Genomic DNA, 21,125 nt, shown 5'->3' with positions numbered 1-21,125 from the left:
TTTTCACCCCACGGGGTGAGATCTTGCGTGGAGCCCCAGATCGAGGCAGATTATCAGTGGTCTTGTATGTCTTCCATTTTCTAATTATTGCTCCCACAGTTGATTTGTTCACACCAAGCTGCTTGCCTATTGCAGATTCAGTCTTCCCAGCCTGCTGCAGGCTTGTTTCTGGTATCCTTCGACAGCTTTTTGGTCTTCACCATAGTGGAGATTGGAGTGTGACTGTTTGAGGTTGTGGATAGGTGTCTTTTATACTGATAACAAGTTCAAACAGGTGCCATTAATACAGGTAATGAGTGGAGGACAGAGGAGCCTCTTAAAGAAGAAGATACAGGTCTGTGAGAGCCAGAAATCTTGCTTGTTTGTAGGTGACCAATTACTTATTTTCCACCATAATTTGTAAATAAATTCTTTCAAAAATCAGACAATGTGATTGTCTGGATTTGTTTCCACATTTTGTCTCTCATAGTTGAGGTATACCTATGATGACAATTACAGGCCTCTCTCATCTTTTTAAGTGGGAGAACTAGCACAATTGGTGGCTGACTAAATACTTTTTTGCCCCACTGTATAGTGCACACTGTGTAGCTCAAACAATTTCCTTTATTTAAGAAAGACAGGTACTCACATATACAGCACTATAACCCTAGTGCTGGGATGGATGGTGTAATACAAGTCATAAATGTAAGGTGGCTGCAGTGACGTCCCAGGGTACTCCCGCATGTGTATCGTCCTAAATGGGACTTCCTCAGCGGTAATGGAGTCCCGAACGCCAAATCAATATATTTATAAAGCCACTAATTATGTTCACATGGATGCTAAAATACCGGCAGAGGCCGTCCAATCAGCTAGGACCGCTCAGAGGTTAAGGTAATACTTCCTGTTGATATTGCCAGGTTACTATGGCAGCCACGACGTCATCGACGGCATGACGCCCAGTCACATGACCTAACATACAAAGGAAATGCTTCCTATTACCGTTATAAGTTGCCACAGCAACCGTGACGTCATCGACAGCATGACGCCCGGTCACGTGACCTAAACCCGTTACCAGCTCTAGCTGGAACACATAGGGAGGAGACAACTCCTCCCTTTTGAACCAACCCTCCCTATGGAGCCGTTCCCAGGGCAACAAATCAACTCAGCCACAGACCGCCCACATGCAACCCGCTCTGTCAGATAATACAAGAGCCAGAGTACACATATAGCTTAATTTAGCTTAATATTGGCTAAAGTTTAAATAATCACCCACAGGCTCAATACCCGGGCTAGTTCGATGGATACCAAAACAAAATTATTGTTATCCAAATGGAAAGTTAATAGATAAAATATAAAAATTATAAAAATATAAAAGGAAGGGCTAAACATTTCTCACTGGTTTTTAAAATAGACATCATCGCAGCCACCTTTTAACAATGATAAAGTATATTATCACCATTCAGTCTTCCACACATATATTCCCAATAAGGACAAAATAAATCAAATGGGAGTATGAACTTAATAATAAAAAAAATCCCTATAAATTTATCTAATAAAATGCAGGGGAGAAATAATTATCAATCAGAAATAAAACAATTTAAATCAAATTCGACATTGAGCCCCGTGGGTACCCCCACTTAGGTCTCATAGACCCAGAAGGACTCTGGACGGCTCAATTGCCGAATGTAATTCCCCCCCCCTCCAGTGCAGGGTCACTTTCTCAACCCCCCAAAATTTTAATTTGGCAGGGTTGCGACCGTGACATAATTTAAAATGTTTGGAGACATTGTGTGTGACCAGACCTTTTTAATATTAGTTACATGTTCTCCAATTCTTATGTGTAGAGGTCTAGATGTTCTCCCTACATATTGGAGGCCACATTCACACTCCATAATATACACTACCCCCGATGTAGAACATGTTATAAAATCCTTAATTTGATAGACTTTATTAATTTCCGTAGCGACAAATTCTTTACTTTTTTTGATGTTACCCTTAGCCTGTTTACATGGTGGACACTATGGTCGACATCTCCTTGCACGGGAGAATGATGTAACAAACAAACAAAAGTGTGTACAAAAAAAAAAATATAAAAAAAAATTAAAAATAGCTAGATTAATGTTTGATCTAGGTCAGTGCCAGGGTTAGTGTTAGGGGCAAGGTAAGTTGCAACGGTCGAGGGTCAAAGGTCAGGGTCAGAAAATTTTGGGTGGGTTTATTTTAGGAAAGCACTTTTTAAATTGGTATCAGTATCAGTTACTGTCAGTGTGTTTTAGGTAGGAAAAAGAAAAGTAAAATGTGCACTATTATTTCTGGGCCCTACTACGGGTACAAATGACAAATAACATACACACAGGTGGCATTACTGCGATCATCAGGAGCAAGAGAATTTATTTTGTGTTGTTCTTTGGTGGTAAGTTATGGTAATATAAAGTACGAAACAGTGCTAGCAGCCTATATCAAGCAATATACATTCTAATGAATAGTGCCTTATACATCAATGTAATTGTGACATAAAAAACAAATATACACAAAATCTGAAAAGAAGCTAAGTGCTTCTGTAAAAAGTGCAAGGGTGCTCCAAAACTTTGAACAAGTGAGGTGACTCCCCCTTTGGTGACCCCACTCACCAGAAATATTAGATCCTCAGCTTCACAGTCTGGGATCAAAAAAGCAGTGATCTAATGATCTGGGGATATGCAGGATGGTTCCTCAGCACACTCTTCCAAGAAGATATTTTATGACAGGAAGGATATACCACACTCCATAGATCTTAGTGTTAACAGTGTAACAAGTTTGGCCACAGGTTACAAAGGAGTTAACTGTGTAAGTTTCTGCTCGCTTGTATGTCTGGAGTTATGCCTTATTGTTGATTTTACATGACTGCAAACTCCTGCCTAGTGTTTAGGCATTAGCGAGTGCAGTTCTACAGAGTGTGGGGGGGGGGGGGGGGGGCTTAAAGTGATTCTAAAGCCAAAATGATTTTTTACCTTAACCACCTCAATACAGGGCACTTAAACCCCCTTCCTGCCCACACCAATTTTCAGCTTTCGGTGCTCTCACACTTTGAATGACCATTACTCAGTCATGCAACACTGTACCCAAATGAAATTTGTGTCCTTTTTTTCACACAAATAGAGCTTTCTTTTGGTGGTATTTAATCACTAATGGGTTTTTTTATTTTTTGTGCTATAAATAAAAAAAGACCGTAAATTTTGTGAAAAATTGCCTTTTTCTTTGTTTTTGTCATAAAATTGAGCAAATTAGTAATTTTTCTTCATAAATTTTGGCCAAAATTTATACTGCTATATATCTTTGGTAAAAATAACCCAAATTAGTGTATATTATTTGGTCTTTGTGAAAGTTATAGAGTCTACAAACTATGGTGCCAATCACTGAAAATTGAAAACATCTGATCAGGCCTTCAGTACATCAGGTGAATCTCATTTCTTGAGGTACTAACAAGTCAGAAAAGTACAAATACCCCCCAAATGTCCCCTTTTTAGAAAGTAGACATTCCAAGGTATTAAGTAAGTAGCATGGTGAGTTTTTTTAAGTTGTAATTTTTTCCCACAATTCTTTGCAAAAGGAAGATTTTTTTTTTTTTTCAAAATTTTCATATTAACTGGTTATTTCTCTCACAGAGCATATGCATACAACAAATTACACCTCAAAATACATTCTGCTACTCTTAGTATGGGGATACCACATGTGTGGGACTTTTACACAGCCTGGCCACATACAAAGGCCCAACATTGAAGTCGCACCATCAGGCGATCTACGAGCATAAATTGCACATCTCATTTCTCAACCACCTATTACACTTTTGAAGGCCCTGGAGCACCAGGACAAAGGAATTGCCCACAAAATGACCCCATTTTGGAAAGCAAACACCCCAGCGTATAATCTATGAGGCATAATGAGTCTTTTGAACAGTTATTTTTTTTCCAGATGTTTTTGGAAAATGTGGAGAAAAAATAAAAACGCATTTTTTTTACACAAAGTTGTCCATTTATAAGATATTTGCAACACATAGCAAATATATAGCAAAAATGATACCCCAAAATGCATTCTGCTACTCCTCCTGAGTATGGCGATACCACATGTGTGGGACTTTTACACAGCCTGGCCACATACAAAGGCCCAACATTGAAGTAGCACCATCAGGCGATCTACGAGCATAAATTGCACATCTCATTTCTCAACCACCTATTACACTTTTGAAGGCCCTGGAGCACCAGGACAAAGGAATTGCCCACAAAATGACCCCATTTTGGAAAGCAAACACCCCAACGTATAATCTATGAGGCATAATGAGTCTTTTGAACGGTTATTTTTTTTCCAGACGTTTTTGGAAAATGTGGAAAAAAAATAAAAACGCATTTTTTTTACACAAAGATATCCATTTATAAGATATTTCCAACACATAGCAAAAATGACACCCCAAAATACATTCTGCTACTCCCCCTGAGTATGGGGATACCACATGTGTGAGACTTTTACACAGCTTGGCCACATACAGAGCTCCAACATCCAAGTAGCACCATCAGGCGTTCTAGGAGCATACATTACATAGATAATTTCCTGGCAACCTATCATTTTTGAAGGCCCTTCATATTTCTAACACATAGCATGTACATACCAAGAATTACAATCCAAAATAAATTCTATTGCAGAAAGGATAAAAAAAAAGTATTACCTGTGCTTTTAGTAGTGTCCACAGAAGAGAGCACTGGTCGAGGCAGCAGTCAGGGATGTGCTTAGCGACAGCAATAATAACTATCCAGGCAGCAGGCAGGAATATTGTCTATAGTTGGCACAGTACAGTCCATAGGAATTGTCCAGGCAGAGACAGACAGCACAGCCATAATATTGGTCCTGGTACACTGTTACCTGCAGACACTCATTATTGTACCGCTCTCCAGCCCTTCATAAACATACTGCCTCTTGCTACAGCGAATTATTTGCATAGTCCAGGTAGCAGGCAGAAGTGTGGTCCATTCATGCGGCAGGCAAAGGCATGATGGCAGTAAGTCAGCAGAAGGCTGAGGGCCGCAATCGGGTAAGACCTGTGCACAGGGGCACAGGGGTAGAGGCTTCGACCCACCCAAATCTCTATGAAGCCTCCGGACTCCAGACCCTAATCCGGAAATTACAAAACCGGGAGAAAACAAAAAAAATTGTTATCTCCATCCGGAAAAACTTTTCTGGAGCCCCTCACATATGTGAGACCCCTGTGTGCTATAGTAGCAGGGCAACAGATCAGTCCAAGCGGTAGGCAAAAGCATAGTCCATAAAACAGGCCAGGGTCAGTTAACGTGCAAGCAGTCCAAGCGGTAGGCAGAAGCGTAGTCACAAAACAGGCCAGGGTCAGTTCACGAGCAAGCAGTCCAAACGGTGGGCAGAGGCATAGTCAAAACAGGCCAGGGTCAGTTCATGTGGAAGCAGTCCAAACGGTAGGCAGAGGCATAATCAAAAGGCTGGCCAGGGTCAGTTCACATTGAAGGCAGTGGCATGGTTTTTTGGGGAAGCATGGAAAATGATCAGCGAAAATGGGGAAAATATGGGCTAATAACTTAGGGATGTATGATACAGTTCGAAGCATTCACCAATGCAAAGACCAGGTTGGGAGGGACACTGGGGACAATGGAAGCTGGTATCTTTTCGAAAACCTCTTCTGCTGCACACGCAACAACTTTTTTGCCATCTTGGGGCTGCTTCCGATGGTGGAATGTTGTACGGGAAGTGGCGTTCATGAAGTCGGCTAACAGCATCAGAACGAAGTCCTTCTGGGAGGGGTCTTTGTTGATAGATGAGGGACGTGACTACTACTTCTATGAATTTTAGGAAGGGGGCGGGGCTTTCTGTGGATTTTGTGTAGATTATGTAGGAATTGTAAATGGCCAAATGGATTAGATATATTGCTACCTTCTTGTACCAGAATCGGGACCTCCTTATTGACAAATAGGGCTGAATCATTTGGTCATTGAAATCCACCCCCCCCCATGTAGAGATTATAGTCTTGGACACATGTCGGTTTTTCAATGGGACCTCGTCTTCGCTGAACTACAACTGTAGTGTCATCATGAATGGTGGACATCATGTGCACGTTCCTGTTATCCTTCCACCTCAAGGCCAGCACTTCATTACATCTCAGTGTTGCTCTTTCCCCCCTTTGCAGCCTTTTGTTCACTAAGGATTGTGGGAAGCCCTTTCTATTTTTTCTTGAGGTTCCGCAGGCCAGGGTTTTTTCAATATATAGGTGTCTGAAAAGGGGCAGGCTGGTATAAAAGTTGTCCAGGTATATATGATAGCCTTTTTTCAGAAGTGGGTAAGCCAGGTCCCATACGATTTTTTCAGTTGTGCCCATGTAGGCCGGGCACTCAGGGGGCTGGAGCTGGGAATCTCTTCCCTCATATATGCGGAACGCATATAGATATCCTGTGGCTCTCTCACACAGCTTGTAAAATTTGACTCCATATTTGGCCTTTTTGCTAGGAATATATTGTTTTATTCCTAGCCGGCCTGAAAATGGTACCAGGGACTCATCCACACATATATTCTTCTCGGGGACATAAAGTTCTGCAAATCGTTGGGAAAATAAATTTATCAGTGGGCGAATCTTGTATAGCTTATCGGAATTTGGATGATTGCGGGGAGGGCACTGGGTGTTGTCGTTAAAATGAAAGAATCTCATAATCATCTCATATCGGGACCTGGACATTGCTGCAGAATACATGGGCATATGGTGGATGGGGTGGGTGGACCAATAGGTATGTCCTTCATTTTTTTTGTAAGGCCCATATTTAGGGTGAGGCCCAAAAACAATTTGAACTCCTCCAAATTTAAATCTCTCCACTCAAACGGACGGGCATAAGATGATTGGGGGTTGCTGGCAATATACTGCTGGGCATACAAATTTGTCTGGTCCACAATGAACTGCAGCAAAGTGTCGGGCAAAAACAGGTGAAAAAAATTGATCTCTGTAAAATTTTGGGTGTTGGCCTGCACACCTGGCTGTGCTGTGAAAGGGGGAATATTTGGTGATCCCGAGTTTGAAGGCAGCCATGTTGGGTTGGCAAGACCATCTGGCATGTATGTAACGGCCCTGGCTCTTGGGGGACGTGACACTCCAGTAGTTGGGGGAGTTGAATTTCCTGTGTTGGAACTCAGGTGTGATGTGGCAGCACTGGTACTGGGCATTTGTGCGCGGGGGCCTATCTCTGGTGGCAGCACTGGTACTGGGCCTTTGTTCCTGGGGCCTATTGCTGGCGGGAGCACTGGTACTGGGCCTTTCTTCCTGGGGCCTATTTCTGGCGGCAGAGCTGATACTGGGCCTGGGAATATAATTCTGTTTGCTGGCGGCTTCCTGGTTTCCAGAGTGTCGTGCCCTTTTAGGAGGGACCCATTCTTCATCCGAATCATTGCTACTCTCAATCGGTTCAAATGCCGAATTTGATTCGGAATCAGAATTGGACTCTGATGAGAACTCCCCGGTGCTCTCATCAGTCATAGAGAGGATCTGGAACGCCTCCTCACTAGTATAAACTCTTTTGGACATGGCTGTGTGGCGGGTAGCTGTGCGATGGGTGACAGATGGGTGGCAGGTGACGGTCACTGATGGGCTGTGCGATGGGTGGCAGGTGACGTTCACTGAGAGGTGATGGTGTGATGGGCGATGGTCACAGATAGTTGACAGGCGACGGTCACTGATGGGTGACAGGTGCACCGCTGATGGTCACTGATGGGTGACAGGGCACAGTCACTGATGGGTGACAGGCCACGGACGGTGACAGGTGATAGTCACAGATTGTTGACAGGCGACGGTCACTGACAGGCGACGGTCACTGACAGGCGACGGTCACTGACAGGCGACGGTCACTGATGGGTGACGGGTGCACCGCTGATGGTCACTGATGGGTGACAGGGCACGGTCACTGGTGGGTGACGGGTGACAGGGCAGGTCACTGATGGGTGACGGGTGACAGGGCATGGTCACTGGTGGGTGACGGGTGACAGGGCACGGTCACTGGTTGGTGACAGTGGCACCGCTGATGGTCACTGATGGCAGTCTCTATGTGACAGGTGCACTTTTTATGGGGTGACTGTTGGGTGACAGATGACAATTGGGGGGGGCGATGGGACAGAAGTGGTGTTGGTGCAGACACTACATAGATCTGTAACTCACTGCTCCTGGCTCTTCTCTCCTCACACTGGAAACGGTGTGTGAGGAGAGAAGGGCTAGTAACAGCTAGTGACAGCTCTTTGTTTACAGTTAGTGATCGGCTGTGAATGGATCACAGCCAATCACATGGTACACAGCCCTGGCCAATGGCTGTAAACTATCGTCGGTGACGAGCAGTGTTCCCGGGGAACACGCCGCCACCGACGTGCACGCGCAGCACGCTCACGATCGCGTGCATGCGCCATGCAATGCGGGGATGTACCATTAGTGATCGGCCGTGACTTCATCATGGCCAGTCACGTGGTAAACAGCCATGCCCAGTGGCTGTTCACCCCTGTCGGTGATGAGCGGTGTCTCAGTGACACGCCACCACCGACAGTACAGGGCTGCGCGCTCACGATCACGAGCATGCCCTGTTTAAACGGGCTCACGTCATATGACGTCCACCCAGAACAAGAGGCTTACCGTCCCGCCGTCATATGACGGTGGGCGGTAGGCTACTGGTTAAAGTGGATGTAAACCCGATTCATGAAATTTGAGCTGGGCACATACAGTATTTCACAAAAGTGTGTACACCCCTCACATTTTTGTAAATATTTTATTATATCTTTTCATGTGGCAACACTGAAGAAATTACACTTTGCTACAATGTAAAGTAGTGAGTGTATAGCTTGTATAACAGTGTAAATTTGCTGTCCCCTCAAAATAACGCAACACACAGCCATTAAAAACCGCTGGCAACAAATGTGAGTACACCCCTAAGTGAAAATGTCCAAATTGGGCTCAATTATTGATTTTCCCTCCCCGATGTCATTTGACTCATTAGTGTTACAAGGTCTCAGGTGTGAATGGGGAGCAGGTGTGTTAAATTTGGTGTTATCTCTCTAACTATCTCATACTGATCACTGAAAGTTCAACATGGCACCTCATGGCAAAGAATTCTCTGAGGATCTGAAAAAAAGAATTGTTGCTCTACATAAAGATGGCCTAGGCATCAAGAAGATTGCCAAGACCCTGAAACTGAGCTGCAGCACGGCGGCCAAGACCATATAGCGGTTTAACAGGATAGGTTCCACTCAGAACACGCCTCGTCATGGTCGACCAAAGGGGTTGAGTGCACGTGCTCACCGTCATATCCAGAGGTTGTCTTTGGGAAATAGACGTATGAGTGCTGCCAGCATTGCTGCAGAGGTCGAAGGGATGGGGTCAGCCTGTCAGTACTCAGACCATACGCCGCACACTGCATCAATTGGTCTGCATGGCTGTCGTCCCAGAAGAAAGCCTCTTCTAAAGATGATGCGTAAGAAAGCCCACAAAGAGTTTGCTGAAGACAAACAGACTAAGGACATGGATTACTGGAACCATGTCCTGTGGTCTGATAAGACCAAGATAAACATATTTGGTTCAGATGGTGTCGAGCGTGTGTTGCGGCAACCAGGTGAGGAGTACAAAGACAAGTGTGTCTTGCCTACAGTCAAGCATGGTGATGGGAGTGTCATGGTCTGGGGCTGTGTGAGTGCTGCCAGCACTGGAGAGCTACAGTTCATTGAGGGAACCATGAATGCCAACATGTACTGTGACACACTGAAGCAGAGCATGATCACCTCCCTTCTTAGACTGGGCTGCAGGGCAGAATTCCAACATGATAACAACCCCAAACACACCTCCAAGTCGACCACTGCCTTGCTAAAGAAGCTGAGTGTAAAGGTGATGAACTGGCCAAGCATGTCTCCAGACCTAACCCCTATTGGGCATCCTCAAATGGAAGGTGGAGGAGCGCAAGGTCTCTAACATTCACCAGCTCTGTGATGTCGTCATGGAGGAGGAGAAGAGGACTCCAATGGCAACCTGTGAATCTCTGGTGAACTCCATGCCCAAGAGGGTTAAGGCAGTGCTGGAAAATAATGGTGGCTGCACAAAATATTGAAATGGGAACAGATTGCAAGCAGACTTTCCCTTTAAGTGGGCGGATTCCAGTATCAAATACCTGGGCATCCGTCTACCAAAGAAGGTGGAAGACGTATTCACTTTTAATTTTCCCCCCTTGCTGAGAGACATTAAAAAAGATCTGCAGAAGTGGCAATCGGGTTTGTTCTCCTGGTTTGGTAGATGTAGCATAGTAAAAATGAATGTTATGCCCCGCATTCTATACTATCTCCAGACTCTACCCATTAGGATCCCAAAGGCTTTCCTAAGAGCAGCAAATAGGGAGTTGACCCTGTTTATTTGGGCCAGAAAGCCCCCGCGGCTCGCTCAATCAATCCTACGGTTGCCAAAAATGCTCGGTGGAATTGCTCTTCCAGATGTGGCTCTCTATCATTCAGCCTGCCATTTGACAAGAATAATCGACTGGTGTCGCCATGGGACACTAAAACAATGGATTCAAATTGAGAAGTGCTTGACGGGTATGGAGCTAGAGGGACTGCCGTGGTGTCAGCAGAATCTACCAGTCCGCATAACGGATCATCCTACAGTGGGTGAGACGTGGCAAATGGCCCAAAAAATATTTAGAGAACACTCGATTGTGCCCGCTCCCTCACCGCTAACCCCAGTAACGGATAACCCTGCCTTTAGCCCAGGAGTGAACGAATCCAGATTCCAAGCTCTTAAGGGGTGTAACAGATCGCAGCTCCGTCACTTCATTAGGAATGGGAAATGGATGACCAGGGAGGAACTAATGGATGATCCCCTCCTGGCGAGTCTTTCTTTTTGGCAAAAGGTCCAATTAGCGCATTTTCTTAGAGCACAGCCCTCACCGGCACCTTTCTTGCGAGCATTGACAGCATTCGAACTTCTTTGTTCGGAGCAGGAGCCGTTGCGCCATGCCATTTCATTAACTTACCAGCTCCTCATCTCACCCCCCGAGGGATTTAGACCTCCTTATCTGGCTAAGTGGGAACGTGTCTTGGGAATAAAGCTAAATGAGAGACAGGCAGAGAGAATATTTCTCTTTACCTATAAGACTTCGATCTGTGCGGCCCAACAGGAAGCGGGGTTCAAGGTCCTATCACATTGGTATTTCACACCAGACAGAGTGCATCGGATGTTTCCTCAGAGCACGGATATTTGTTGGAGGTGTGGGGAGGAAGAGGGCTCTCTTCTTCACATATTCTGGTCTTGTAGGCTTCTTGCACCTTTTTGGTCAGAAGTACACCGGATCACACAGAAGTTTACAGATAGGGAGCTGCCCAGGACCCCCGAATTCTTTTTATTACACCATCATGAAATACCAAGCAAAGCATACAGGAAATCAATCCTGCCCTCATTGATTACGGCGGCGAAAAGTTGTATTCCCCTATTCTGGAAAAAGACGGAGCCCCCGGGTATTGCGGTATGGTTGAAAAAGATAGTTGATATCCACAAAATGGAGGACCTTGTGGCCATTGACCAGGGACGTAGTGAACAGTTCTCTAAGAAGTGGTATTATTGGCTCCAGTTTTTCTACTCAGAAGAGTATGCAAGGCTGGCGGCCTAGATATTTAGTAAGTTGGAGAAATTGAAGGTGGAGACACTGCGGGTGTGGCTGGAGAGGGGGGGCTCTCCCACTTCCCCCGCCCCCCCCCCCCTTTTTTTTTTTTTTTTTTTTTTCCTTTCCTTTCTTTCCCTCTCGCTCTCTTATCTCTCTTTCTCATCCCTCTTCCCCTCGCTCTCTATACTTTCCTTGTCTCCTTCTTTTTCCGTTCTTAGTCTTTCTTTGTTCGCATACTACGGTATGCGGATAAAGGAAAAGGAGGGAGAACATAGAAAATTAAGAAAAGAAAATACAACAAGAGGTAATACGTAATAGTAAACCTGGCACAGCGGGCCTCCTTGAACTGTAAACCGGTCAACTAGGGTGAAATTGAATAGGAGTATACACGTTATCAGGTTATATTGCTAGTCAGTAAGGATTAATCAGTAGAACTGTATGTAAAATGTGGAGAATTGATGTGCCCGTTCTATTGATGTTTGTATATTGCTGTTTGCATGCCTCTTTGTAAATAAAGAATTTAAAAAAAAAAAAAAAAAAAGAAATGGGAACAGATGGGCGCCAGACTGAGTGCAGTATAAATCATATATTTAATAAAAACAAGTAGTAACCCTCTGGATGAACTGGATCACTGCATGGATCAGTTTGCCATGGCGTTACAAACGCTCCTGAGTCACACAGCTCACCTGGAATCTCCCGGTACAACCTATGTTGCAGGCCGACCCTGCTGCTGCTCCAGTCTCTGTGCAGGCACCTGCCTCAAGTATTACCTCTATAAGAGGTATGTCTGGTTCCGCTCCGCTTCCCCAGCGATTTGGGGGTGATCCAGTCCAATGCAGAGGTTTTCCCAACCAGGTTGAGATATACTTTGAGATGCTGCCCCAGGCGTTTCCCACGGACAGAAGCAAAGTAGGTTTTGTGATATCTTTGCTTTCTGAGAGAGCCTTGGCCTGAGCAAACCCTCTGTGGGAGACGCAAAAACCTGTTGTCTTGAGTTACCCTGAGTTTGTGGCTTCCTTTAAAGGGTATTTGACGTTCCCGCACGCTCCACTTCTGCTGCCAAGTGCCTCAGGTCCATCAAACAGAGTACGAGAACTGTTGCCGACTACGCCATTGAATTCCGTACTCTGGCAGCAGAGGTTGCGTGGAACAATGAGGCCCTCATGGCTGCTTTTTCTCATAGTCTCCTGGATACCATCAAGGATGAGATAGTAGCCCGAGATATACCCACTGAGCTGGAGAAGTAGATCACGTTTGCCATACTCATTGACTGCAGACTCAGAGAAAGATTCTCTTTAAAGGAGTGCTTGCGGAAGCCTCCTGTACGTTTGTGCAAAACCATTGCTCAGAGCAGATGAGTATATTTATTTATTTATTTTTTAATTACCTTTAGTTTTACTTTAAGCCCTGCACACAATTATGTTTGTCTCCAGTGAATGTGCCGATCAAATAGAGTAATACCAAGGTATATTGGGAACAAGAATCTCATTTACTGTTTTAATTTTTCTACATATTTTTTAAGCAGACTTGTTCTTTAACACTAGATAATAAGTATAGGAAAATCTGAGAATGTGAGAAACTAATTTTTAATATCTTTTTATACTATAATATATAACATATGAGACATTCCATATGTTACAGAAGTGAGATAAAGTCACAAAAGATAGCTATCATAGGAGAGATAAATACGTATGAGAAAATATGGGAGACTTATTTTCAATACATTTTTATGGCATAAAACTCATTAAAACATTTCATACACCAGAGCTAGCTATCATAAGAAAGATAAATAAATAGGAGAAAATATGAAAATGTGAGAAACTTATGTTCAATAGATTTTGATGACATAAAACTCACTTAAACATTCCATAAGTAACAAGAGTGACCCCTAGAAACAAGGAGGTGATGCCACATCCCACATACGTCATTAGACTCATTATGTACTCATCAATTGGGTTGACAGGTTTTCTTGAGAAATCCTAGAAAAAAAAAAAAAGAGAAATTAGAAATTAGTATGCCTGTCTTCAGGATCTCACAAAAAAAATATACTTCGACAGTATGGACAGAAGGAAATATCCCCCCAAAAATATGTAAACCAAACATTTCATATTCTTGATATATGCCTGTTGTGCCAGTTGATTGAACATAGGCAAGGCAAAAGTAAAGAAGCTGCTTATGCAAGTCAGCTGCTTAAAGTGCTTGAGAAAAAAACTGAGGGTTTAATATCACTTTAATAGTTTGGTAAATGTGCACTGGCTCAGAGTTATAATTTCTCCAGTCTCATCTTGTACCACTAGAGGTCATTTACAGATCGCTAAAAATAGAGTTGTGTGAATTCTTTGTGCAAACGTTGGCCTTCGTTCCTAATAACTGAAGGAAACAAATGTGTCTGTGTTCCTATGGCATCCTACAGGGTCAGCTTGTATTGTCTAACTGACATATAAAATGACAGCTGAAATATGAGTATAATAAGGGCTTAAATGTGCTTTTGTTACTCTCCATAAGTGGCACAGAAATGCCTGTCAGGGCAGGAGACCTGATCTTTCTCCATGACGTTTCCCTTTTACTTACAGGCATATTACCCACCCTGTGACTGGACAGTGAAAGGAGAAGCAGACAACTGATAAAACCAGCTCTCTGTCACTTTGCGCTTTCCTTCTGTTAGTACATTCCTTGCACTGCAGCACATTTGACTGGCTGCTTGTGCTGCTTCTCTCTTCCCCTCTCTGAGCTCTGCTGTGCAGACTATAAAAAGGACTGCAAGAGGTTGATACCAAGTCAAATTCTGGTAATTACTTGCTTGCATTTGATTATAAAATCATTTGAAAGTATAATTATTGTTACAGAACTGTTTTAATTTGTGTTTTTTTATCCACCTGGAGTTCAGCTTTAAAAAGTTCACCTTTTGGGAAAAAAATAATAAATGCAGAAAAAAAAATGTGCATTTATTATTTTTTCCCACAGGAGTCTGCAGAGCATTGCTCCCATGATCAGTAGATGCAATGTCACTCATATGGGCAGACAGTTACTAAAGAGGAGGAAGAACCAGTGCCCTCTTAGTTATTTAAAAACTACAAGCCGTCCGCCGTGGTGGAAGGGACTCGTAGAGTATTTATCCACAGATCGCTATGAATAACGCAGCAGTGTAGGTGGAGCCATGCAATGTCATGCCAGTTTTGAAAAGTGACAGCTAATGCGGGAAGAGGAAACCCCCCACTGTCAAAGGGGAATGACTGCTGGAGCATGTTGCACTTTACATCCTAAATATAGGTGTAACATTTACCATGCCTCCAAAGGTGAACTTAACCTTTAAAACAAATCTGTGCTCTGACGGTGCAAGATGTGCCCATTCTCAGCAGTACATACTTACCTTTCCTTTGCTTTCTTGACACTCTCTATATTTGCTGCAAGGAAAGAAATTACCCTTCTGAGTATGGAGGAACATGTGACTCAATCTCCTTTGCCTTGAAGTAGAACTACAATGTATAGGCACACAATGGGCATGCAAATATTTAAATATTATTAAAAAGTATGTAATACATTTTAAAACAAGCCCTAACTGCAGCCACTCTGGAGTAATTAATCCTCAGGGCTCATGCACACTGGACGTTTTTACAGCTGCTGTTAGGGGCACCTGACGTTTTTTTTAACTGCCTCTAAAAGCCCCTCTGTGTTAGCCTATGTGTCCATGCACACATAAACTGTCAGAGGCGCTTGGAGGCATTAACATTTAGGGGCAGTAGAAAAAAACGACAGCCTGTGCGTCCAGGAGCAGAGGCTATTGAGCTGTAAAAATTAAAAACGCGCATAAACACTGTTAAACTCTGTTACACGCTGTAAGCCACGTTTAGCCGCCTTTGGTGTTTTTAGGCTTTTTTAAATTAAAGGAAGTGTTTTTTTTACTGAAACAAATGCAAAAAAACACTAATGCAAAAAACGCAAACAAAAAAACGCCCATAAACACTACAGTATTCAAAAACACGGTTAACAGCGTGTTTTTAACGCTGCTTTTTCCTGGCAGTAGCGCTGGTGTTTTTTAACATCCTGAGTCCAGGAGGCCTTGCTACTAAAGCTTCTCAGTTTTACTTTTACTGTCTCTCCCTAAGCCTAAGGGCTCATTCGCACCTGTCATTTTTCAGGCTTTTTTGTGCTTTTTTTGCACATTTGTTAAGTGTTTTAGGAGCGGTTTGCTTTCAGGAGCTTCTTTGGGGCAAGATCATGCATTTTTTGGCCCATATACTTTTAAAATATGCTAACCTGCAATTCTGCGCTCTTTATCAGGAGCTCCTATTTAAAGGGCTGTACTCACGGGCCGAATATCGGGCAGCATCGGCAGGTTTAATAGAAACTGGCTGACATGAAGCCTTCCTGTACGGCAGCTGGTTTGACAGCCGTTCGGCTGGCTTCTGTCAAAGGTTGATGACCAAAGGTCTGCCGATCGGCATCCGATCAGCACTTTAAGCCAATGGCTGAGAGCGCTGACCGGTTTGTTATAGCAGGGGGGCCATCTCCCTGTCAGAACACAATAGTTTAGCGGGGGGAGATCGCTTTACTATTGTAGAACCCTGGTAATAAATCTAATTGTGCTAGGTGGTAACTAGCCTGGCTAATTGGTAGGTTGATCCACTGATTCCTGTCCTAAGTCTGAGTTTGGGGTAGTCTCTCTCTTCTGTGAATAAGTGGCACTGTTGCTTTTGGCATTAGAATGATGGATTACCATAAATTCAGGTAATGCGTAAATAGGTTGTCTCAGCCAATCATCAGGAGTTCTTTAACCACTGTGTATGCATGGATAGGCTATTTATTTGGGAGGAGTCAGGTGATCGGGGTTCTTCCCGCCCGAGGCTGCGGCGTTGGTGGGTTGGCATTGAGAAGCTCCTGGTTGCTAGGCCTGAAGCCTGAGGCCTATCCAGGAGGCATGCTGGCTGCTAGGTTCACTTAAGGCCTATCCAGCAGTTCAGGGTTTCGCAAAGGAGGAGCAGCCAAGGTTAAGCCTGAAGTCTGGGGCGGAACCAGAGGTGTTAGAGGGGTGCCTGATCATTGTCTGAGGTAAAGGAAAATCAGTTGCCACAAAGGGACGACCACTCTTGTTACCGGAGGCAAGTTTGAAAAGGATGAAGTTCTGAAGTAGTACCAGAGCAGCCCCTTCACTAGCCGGGGATAGTGAAGTGGTGGGAAAGCTTCAGTAGAGGCACATCCAGGAAGGCAGTGGGTAGCTGTGAGTAAAGCTTGAAGTAGTACAGCAGGTAGCTGTAAGTAAGGCTTGAAGATAAAGTACAGCGGTTAGCTGTGGGTGAAACTCGGGAATCCAGCGGGTGGCTGAGAGTCCAAGAAGTCTAGTGAGAGAGACGGATCTTAAGGATCTATAGTGGGATACTGTGAGTTAAGCTGGAAGATCTACAGTGGGTTACTGTGAGTTAAACTGGAAGATCTACAGTAGGCTACTGTGAGAAAATTTGTTGCCATAGGAGACAGCGATTGCTACAAGATACAGATTGCTGCATTCAGCTTAAAGGCCCTCGTTCTGTATAGCTGTCTGCCTAGTTCTATTTTTGTCTGCAGAGTTTGCCTTATTTGCTATTGCATTTGCCTAAGGATGTCCTGTGTCCTAAACCCTCTCTCCCCAATGTTGTTTTTAAGAGAAATAAAACTCTCTCTTTGTTCATTTTTACAAAAAGTGACTGGTGCTCAATCTTCTCACCTTGCACCACACCCACTATGCCTAGTAACCTGCACCCTGAAGAGGAATGTTTAGTTCTCCCTGGCTCTGGGGGTCACCTTCAGGCCCTTGGAAGTCAGGGAAGCCGTTACACTAACATCACATAGTTAGTACAGCGGCTCCAACCAAGCTCTTCAGTTTTTTTTCGTTCAGCCTGCTGGGTTGAACAAAAAAAGACTAATAGTGCATACTAGGCTTAAGTCTATTGGGCCAAAGTGCCTAAAACTGCCTGAAAAGAAAACCTGTACTTTTTCGAGTGACAGGTATCTAGTTTTAGGTGCCTTTGCTATGAAGTGTGAACAGGCACCATTTTAAACAATATGTTTTTTAAAGATGGTTGTTTTGTAGCTTTGAGCTACAAAGTGCTCCAGTGTGAATGGCCAGCCTACTAATGTTTAGTGTACAGACAGAGCATGTGCGCAGGATGAGGGGAGAGAGCAAAGTGCTGAGAACCCACTTTAACAACTTCAGTGCTTCTGTTGTAGAAATGGGGATGAGTAGCTCCACAGTGGCTGTAACTGCAAAGATTAGTAAGGGCTTAGTATAAAGTTTATTTAGTGCTTGTAAAGAATATGTAAATACTTGGATGTTCATAGCCTGGCCACATCTCATAATATTCTAATAAAACACAGTATTATAATATATCTAGGGATACAAAGCAGCTTTGCATATGTAATCTCCTTTTCTGTGTTTTGATAGCTATAGTCTCAGTCAGACCAATCCGGTGTAAATATTGCACTTTTGACATTTAGCTATTCTACTTCCTCACAAAAACTGCAAACAATGAATGAGACCACAAAAAGGAAAACTAATTCCCCCTTACCTATTGATGTCTACCTTGCCAGGAGCCATAAATAAAGTGTTTTAGGCTGCATCTCAGTTGTGTAATTACTGGAGATCGCAAATTATTACAGTCAGCCCCTGCATAAATTTAGCTACAGTGTAGAGCACGTGTCTCCAGACCAGAGCTTATAACGTTGACGGTATCATGGTTCACTATAGATTGTCTAGATTAATATGGGAGTCTGGTAAAAAAACGTTGCATTAAATAGGTATGTGGAATAGATGTGCTTCCTCTTGTCTGCAGCAAACGAATAGCATAATCTCAATGTAGGCAAAGTCACTAGACAGAGGCATAAGGATGGCTTTTTACCGATAAAAGGTGGAGCTTTTCTTAAAATGATACTGTTGCTGTAGATTGTGACACGTAAAGAAACATTTCATACAGCCTTGCAAAGTTACTGAAAGGTCATTAAAATAATTAACTTATAGTATACAAGTAATTATAAACTAAATAACAATTTGATTTTGAGTGGCCACCAGTGGATAAATTAACAACTACAGTGCCCAGTACAGTATTCACCCCCCTTGACTTTTTACCTATTTTGTTACATTACAGCCTTTAGTTCAATGTTTTTTTAATATGAATTATATGTGATGGGTCAAAACACAATAGTCTAAGTCGGTGAAGTAAAATTAGAAAAATGTATACATAAAACAATTTTTCAGAAATAAACTGATAATTAGCATGTGTGTTTGTATTCACCCCCTTTGTTATGAAGCCCATAAAAAGCTCTGGTGCAACCAATTACCTTCAGAAGTCACATAATTAGTGAAATGATGTCTACCTGTGTGCAATCTAAGTGTCACATGATCTGTCATTACATATACAAACCTTTTTGAAAGGCCCCAGAGGCTGCAACACCTAAGCAAGAGGCACCACTAACCAAACACTGCCATGAAGACCAAGGAACTCTCCAAACAAGTAAGGGACAATATTGTTGAGAAGTACAAGTCTGGGTTAGGTTATAAAAAAATATCCAAATCTTTGATAATCCCCAGGAGTACCATCAAATCATAACCAAATGCAAAGAACATGGCACAACAGAAAACCTGCCAAGAGACGGCCGCACACCAAAACTCACGGACCGGCCTAGGAGGGCATTAATCAGAGAGGCAGCACATGGACCTAATGTAACCCTGGAGGAACTGCAGAGTTCCACAGCAGAGACTGGAGTATCTGTACATAGGACGTCAATAAGCCTGTATGCTCCATAGAGTTGGGCTTTATGGCAGGGTGGCCATAAGAAAGCCATTACTTTCAGCAAAAAACAAAATGGCACGTTTAGAGTTTTTGCAAAAAGGCATGTGGGAGACTCCCAAAATGTATGGAGGAGGGTGCTCTGGTCTGATGAGACTAAAATGGAATTTTTTGGCCATCAAAGAAAACGCTATGTCTGGCGCAAACCCAACACATAACATCACCCAAAGAACACCATGGGGATGTTTTTCAGCAGTCGGGACAAACTGGTCAGACTTGAGGGAAAGATGTATGGTGCTAAATACAGGGATATTCTTGAGCAAAACCTGTACCATTCTGTGTGTTATTTGAGGCTAGGACGGAGGTTCACCTTCCAGCAGGACAATGACCCCAAACACACTGCTAAAGCAACACTTGAATGGTTTAAGGGGAAACATGTAAATGTGTTGGAATGGCCTAGTCAAAGCCCAGACCTCAATCCAATAGAAAATCTGTGGTCAGACTTAAAGATTGCTGTTCACAAGCGCAAACCATCCAACTTGAAGGAGCTGGAGCAGGAGGAATGGGCAAAAATCCCAGTGGTAAGATGTGGCAAGCTCATAGAGACTTATCAAACAATGACTTGGAGCTGTGATAGCCACAAAAGGTGGCTCTACAAAGTATTGATTTTAGAGAGGTGAATAGTTATGCACATTGACTTTTTCTGTTATTTTGTCCTATTTGTTTGCTTCACAATGAAAAAAAAACATCTTCAAAGTTGTGGGCATGTTCTGTAAATTAAATGATGCAAATTCTCAAACAATCCATGTTAATTCCAGGTTGTGAGGCAACAAAACACGAAAAAAGCAAGGGGGGGGGGGGGTGAATACTTTTGCAAGGCACTGTAGATTCTAAAATATCTAAGAGACACCAGTGGGGATACTAGTTTGTGTCCCTGACTACCTAGCCCTAATATAAAATAATAATGTCACTCTTTCAGCATGAAGATGATATCATTATTTAGATCTGTAAACACTGCAACAGTGGGACAGAATGGCATTCTAGTGGAAATGTCTCACTTCTAAATTCTCAAAGTTATATAAGAACTTTGGATGCTAGTATGCCAAATCAACTTTGGAAGACATGGGTCTAACCTACTTTTAAAGTGCCTTGAAAAAGTATTCATACCCCTTGAAATTTTTCACATTTTGTCATGTTACCACAAAAAAGGTAAATGTATTTTATTGGGATTTTATGTAAAAGACCAACACAAAGTGGCACATAATTGTGACTTGGAAAGATAATGATAAATGGTTTTCAAAATTATTTACCAATAAATATCAGAAAAGTGTAGCGTACATTTATATTCAGCCCCCTTTACTTTGATACCCCTCACTAAAATCTAGTGGAACCAATTGCCTTCAGAAGTCACCTAATTAGTAAATAGAGTCCCCCTGTGTGTATTTAATCTCAGTATAAATACAGCTGTTCTGTGAAGCCCTCAGAGGTTTGCTAGAGAACCTAAGTGAACAAACAGCATCATGAAGGCCAAGGAACACATCGGACAGGTCAGGGATAAAGTTATGGAGACATTTAGAGCAGAGTTAGGTTATAGAAAAAAATATTCCAAGTGTTGAACATCTCAAGGAGTATTGTTCAATTCATCATCTGAAAATGGGAAGAGCATGGTACAACTGCAAACCTACCAAGACATGGCCGCCCACCTAAATCGACAGGCCGGCAAGGAGAGCTT

Source organism: Aquarana catesbeiana, linkage group LG09 (genome assembly GCF_042186555.1).
Source record: "Aquarana catesbeiana isolate 2022-GZ linkage group LG09, ASM4218655v1, whole genome shotgun sequence".
Classification (NCBI taxonomy): Eukaryota; Metazoa; Chordata; class Amphibia; order Anura; family Ranidae; genus Aquarana; species Aquarana catesbeiana.
The sequence above is the reverse complement of the archived record's forward strand: the minus strand, read 5'-3'. Positions refer to the sequence as shown.